A 6,000-nucleotide genomic window follows, 5' to 3' on the forward strand; every position below is an offset into this window, starting at 1 on the left:
GAGTGCTGCTGCAGGTGTACAACTAGCTCAAATGCACTAGTTAGTTTAAAAGTCTCTCAGATGTATCTCTAGATAATGGCTATGTGGACAAATCATTAATTATATTTCCAGCGCAAGAACTTGAGGTCATCAAGGCTCTGTTAACACCCAGATGAGGCATATCATAACTGTACCTAATGAAGAAGCCCTGCCTGCTAATGAAAACAAAAAGGAAAATTACTTACCACAAAATCACCTAACACAAAGAGTGCTATTAAGTCACGGCTGTGCTTATGTAGCCTTAATTCTGTCCCTGTGTCTGATTACATGTCTGTACTTTCTACCACTTCTCCCAGCACGCAGCACACCCACACTACTTGGATGTGGATGCACATTGATCACCTGCTACTTCTCTCTCTCTTCTTCTTCTGCTGTTCTTAAAACCTCTACTGTTGTCCACTTTTCATCTCCAAAAGGCTGAGATATGACTTAATATGGCAGAAAAAAGTGACATAGGGACCATTTTTGTCATGCAAAGCACTGTTGCGTGTACAGCCTGGCCCCATCTGTGTACTCAGCTTCTCATCTACAGTGGATTTTGTTCAGTGCTTCAGTCATTTCAAATGAATGCTGAAAACAAATCATTGTCCAGCTGAGCTAAAAATCTTTGTACTTGTTTTACACCAACTACTTTGAATCTCTTCCATGCTTTCTCACTGCTCAGTCTCTGTGGAAACTGAAAGAAGATTTTGTATGTGCTTGTAAATTTGACAGGCATATGTAATACAAATTTATTCAGAATATGTAAATTGTTAAGGAGAAACATTCTGTTGCTTTTATTTTTTTTCCCTTAGTCTGATGATGTTTACTGTTCCTTTGCATAAATCACAGCAGAGCTGTGGGATCCAGAGAGATACAAGATTCAGGCTTCCTGTGTGAAGTCATTTGTCAAATCTCTTCCACATGCTGATGTGATTTCAAAAGAATCACCATTTTAGATTTAAGATACTGTATCTCATATCTCCCAGTTGTTTTATATTCTAAATATTGCTTCATTTAACTTTTATTTATGAGCCTGGATTTTTCATCAGTTCTCATTTTCTTATGTCAAAACTTTTCCGTGTAGTACCTGTCATTGCCACTTCAGCTAAACTGGAATTCCCTATATGTTTCAAATTTGACTCCTTTCCATTTGAAAGAATAGTTTGCATTTTACCCATTTTATGAATTTTCAAATAAAGAATTTCTGAACGGTGGCCCATAAAGTATTATTTTCTTGCCATGTTTGAAAACGGGGAGGAAGACTGCAAATATAAACGATATTTACTTTAAAACATTTTTATTTTTAAAAAGTCTTTTATCCAAAACCATCAAAGATCAGTCTAGCAGACAAAGAACATAATTTCAAGTAGAATCTGAAAGAAAACCCAGCTGCAGTATAATGGTTTGCAAAAGGAAAAGCTGATTTTCTCCACGCCTGTGGGTCCTGCTCTTGCAGCCACTGGGTTTTCTGAAGTACTAAGTAACTATGAGCTGGAGAAACCCTGCTGGAGGCTCTCGCAGATGAGTAGCTGTCAGCTGTCACTAGTAGGCTGAGACAAAAACATTCTCAGTGCTGGATAAAAAAGTGAACCTTGAGAATGTGATTAGCTTGCTGTTCTTTTCTGAAGTCCAAGAAAACAAACTCATCCAATTAATGTTGCAAAACACCTCCATTTTGCTGGTAATTTGGTACTCCTCCAAAAACCATAGGAATCTGGGAAATTTTCCCAGTCTGTAACCATCACTGCCGCATGCTACCCACGGCATAAGAATCAGAAGTCTCTGGTTCATATTTCTTCTTTTTTTTATAGAACATTTTTCTTGTTATTCTGTGCTTTTGCTCTATTTTCTTCTCTTTTTCCTCCCTTTTCCCTGAGTATTTTGCGCTTCACAGGATCTTAGTATTGCTTGACTTCATAAAACACTATTTTCCTTGCACCAGAGGGAATTGCTATTTAAAACAGTGCCCCATCAGCAGAATTTCTAAATCTAGCTCTACTTCAGTTGCAGTTTTCAATCACACTTCTCTCTAATGAGTCTGAATTGTGTGCAGCAGTATAAAACCAGCCTTTTAAGCTACTCTGATTGGTTTGCATGTCTGAAGTAAAATAAAAGAATGGTTATTACTTCTATCAGATTGCATTTGTGTTCTTGGAACAATATTCAGTTGCCAAGCAAGTCACTACTGATCTTAGGCAGAGAAAAATCTCTCTTGGAAAAATTAAGCCTATGTGTAAGTAAAGGGCTTCGGAAACTGGTTAAGTTTTTGTGAGATAAGACTGCTGGTGCTAGACAGAGGACAACTGTCCCATCATTTTACTGTGTTCTCTCTATTGGCTGTTATTTCTACAGGGTGTTTCACGGGATGGATCCAACATGTTAAAATTACACAAAGATTTACAAATGGCTTCATAAGTTACCAAGTTTTAGTAACCTTTTTACAAATGCTTCGTGTTCCCTGCACCTGCTGTACGGGCCATAAGAGTTTCATTCACGGGCAGTTCGTGGTTGCAGAGACATAGTGATTTCAAATTGGGTCCATCTTTTTGAAACATCCTGTAATTAACCTTACATTCATAGAAATTTGCATACTCTTTTCCATCTGAGTGTGCCGTAATTTCAGTCCAGCTAACAATTCCTGGTAATTAGTTTACTATCAACATACAGTGTAGCACATCTGAGTGGCAATTTGGATCTACAACAAGAATCACAGAATCACAAAATAATTCTGGTTGGATGAGAACTGAGACGTCTCTCGTCCAACCTCCAGCCCAAAGCAAGGTCAGCTGGGAGATTCAGCTGTGAGATCATCAATGGCTTTGTTGATTTGCTTCTTGAAAACCTCCAGTGATGGAGACTGAACAAACTCCCTGTGCAACCTGTCCCAGTCCTTGACCATTCAACTGCTGAGAGATAGAAGCATCATCTATAGATGTTTGCAAGTTTGTGGTTTCCCCTCCAGAATCATGGCCTGGCTCTTTGTTGGCATTTTAAAAAATACTGTGAAAAATACTGAAAAAAGTCCACTTGAAGGTCTGATGACAAATTTGTTTTAAAAATCTCTGCAGTCTAAACAGTTCTGTATTTTAGCTTTCTTGTTACTGGTTCAGATCTGCCAGCATCAAAGTCAGCCCTGGACCCAGAACGTTATCAGTGGCACAAAGCAAAGTGATTTTGCTCCATTGCACAAGTTCCCAGTGTCTAACCATGGCTGTAAAGCTGTCCTTCAGCTCAAGGGCTGACTTTTTACAATAACAGGCTCTGAAGAAGATTTTTAAGTTATTTTTATATAGCAACCCAATTGCCCAATTTTCCATCTCCCACTCTTAGGCCCTATCTCGTGCTTTCTGAGCTTTGCCTTACCCCAGAAAAACAGTGGCAGAACTCACATCAGTGTGCTGGGAGCATTTGAAGTGTTGTAGCTGGTGAAAGCCTCTCAGGAGAACAGGTTTCCCTACAATCAGTGGGCTGCCATCACCAGGTGGGAGATTTTTCCTAAGAAGGCACAGCGGGAGATCTGGACGAACTCTGGACTTTGCTTCAGGAAGGTTTAGAGCTGCATCACTGCTAGATTGTCACAAAGGCTCACAGAGTTACAGACACTTAATATGAGCAAGCTTACGGTGTCCAGAAACACCGTTAGGTCTTCGGCTGCATGTCCATATAGAGGATGTGGACATGAGAAGAAGGAAATAATCTGTCCATAGGTTCTGAAAGATCTGTGTACCAATGCATGGAAGCTGAAGCGGTTCCAGGAGTTTAATAACCCATATGAAGGAAGATTAACTTCTTGATGCTGGACAATGACAAGGGTATTTACTTTATTTATTATAACACGGAAAGCACTGAGCTGTAGAACATACTGCAAGCTGTGAGAACATAGAGCTGTGGCAATGCTAAGCATTTTAAATTTGAATCTGCTCACTCAAATTGCTGAATACATTAATTTCCAGAGCACTGCATCTCCAAATTATGTGTATAATTGATAGATCAGCATTCTGAATGTAAGCTCAGACTAGCTAATCAGCCACACATTATTTGCATAGATCAGTGAAAACTGCTGAAAGCAATATTGATATTCACTATCTCTAGTGAATACAGCAATGCCTTATTTGTTTTCTGTTTTTTTCTTCCCAAGTGTCAGATACAAGCATAGTATTATTTAACTGAAAATAACTTTAAAGTACTGAGCAAACCAGCTCTGCAATTCACAAAGCTATTTAGTTTCAGCCCCCTCTTGGCACAAGTTCTTAAAACAAAATTGCAATATCAAACTGATCTTGGAATACAAGTAATTTTACCTAGGAGAAGCAATTACCTGGCAAAGACACCTCTTAAGAATCCCACAACACTTCAGGAAGAAACAATATGTTAGGGTGTTACTATTCAAGATGTAGTATTCAGGGATCTCATGAACAGCACTGAGTGAGCTGCATATACACTTAATTAACAGCCAGCTTTTAATAATGGTGGACTTAGAGCTCGTGGAGAACTAAAGATTCATTCACCATTATCACAGCCTGAACAGGCAGATGTAGGGCTGACAAATCCAAACACAGTCTCGGGGAATAGCACCGGAGGTGTTCAGGCGCAGAGGGGTTATTGTCTCCCTGCCTTTTCTACACTGTGATCTCTGTCTTTTCAGTGTGTCCATGCAGGTACAATGACACAAGGAGATATGACGTAAGAGACAAAGATGTGCAAGTCTGACCAGAGAATATAGTGCTGGAAATGGATTTCAACCTCCAGTTGTCTAAGACAAATTTGCAAACATTAAAGTTCTACCACATAACTGGCTTTGTAATTTTTCCTTTCTTTTTTTTTTCTCCTTTCCCTGCATCACAATTAAGTGGAGCTCTACTGCTAAAGTGCATTTGCAAACTATTTGATATTTAAACCTTTTGAGTCACAGAATCACAGGATGTTAGGGATTGGAAGGGACCTCGAAAGATCATCTGGTCCAATCCCCCTGCCGGAGCAGGAACGCCTAGGTGAGGTTACACAGGAAGGCGTCCAGGCGGGTTTTGAATGTCTCCAGAGAAGGAGACTCCACAACCTCCCTGGGCAGCCTGTTCCAGTGCTCTGTTACCATCACTGAGAAGAAGTTTCTTCTCAAATTTAAATGCAACCTCCTGTGTTCCAGTTTGCACTCATTGTCTTACCATTGGTTGTCACCGAGAAGAGCCTGGCTCCATCCTCATGACACTCACCCTTTACATATTTATAAACATGAATGAGGTGAACCCTCAGGCTCCTCCAAGCTAAAGAGACCCAGCTCTCTCAGCCTTTCCTCATAAGAAAGATGCTCCACTCCCTTCATCATCTTTGTGGCTCTATCAATCAGTCTACTGCTGGTAGCTGCATCTTATTCTGAAAATAGTTTCTCTTAGAGTTTGTTCAGTAGAGCAGGTCCATCCCTATCCAGTGCCAGAACTACCTTCGCTGTCTAAGGAAGATATTGCAACCTAATTCTCTGCAACAACTGGAAAGCTGGTGATCTCCTTGCTTTGCTTGGGTTTCTCCAGCTCACCTGGTACAGGTGCTACGTGGGCAGCTTGGCAGACATTTGAAACCTGCCTGGGAATCCAGCATTAATAGTCTGCATTTTTGTCACAGAATGACTTTCATTCAGGTGTCCTTATATACTCCTTTTTTTGTGTGATTAACATTACCTGTCTCCAGTTCAAGAAGCTGGAGAGACACCAAATCCTGATTTTTGTCTTTTGGTGAGTCTCTGAATTGTTCTGAAAAATGCACTGTAAAAATCTTTGTCTGCATATGCTCTTGTTACTTGATCTCACTGTTGCTGGTAGTGAGTTGGCAATGGGGTGGAAAAGTATCTTGTGTCCTTTTTTCTCCTTTTGAATTTCTTATAATAGTTCCTCCAGCGCTCTTCCCCTGTGTATTACAACAGGTTAGATGAGTAACTCAAAGAACTACACACAGAGGGCTGTACTCCTTATGGATAGGCACGCACTG

This window comes from Patagioenas fasciata, chromosome 2 (genome assembly GCF_037038585.1).
Source record: "Patagioenas fasciata isolate bPatFas1 chromosome 2, bPatFas1.hap1, whole genome shotgun sequence".
Lineage (NCBI taxonomy): Eukaryota > Metazoa > Chordata > Aves > Columbiformes > Columbidae > Patagioenas > Patagioenas fasciata.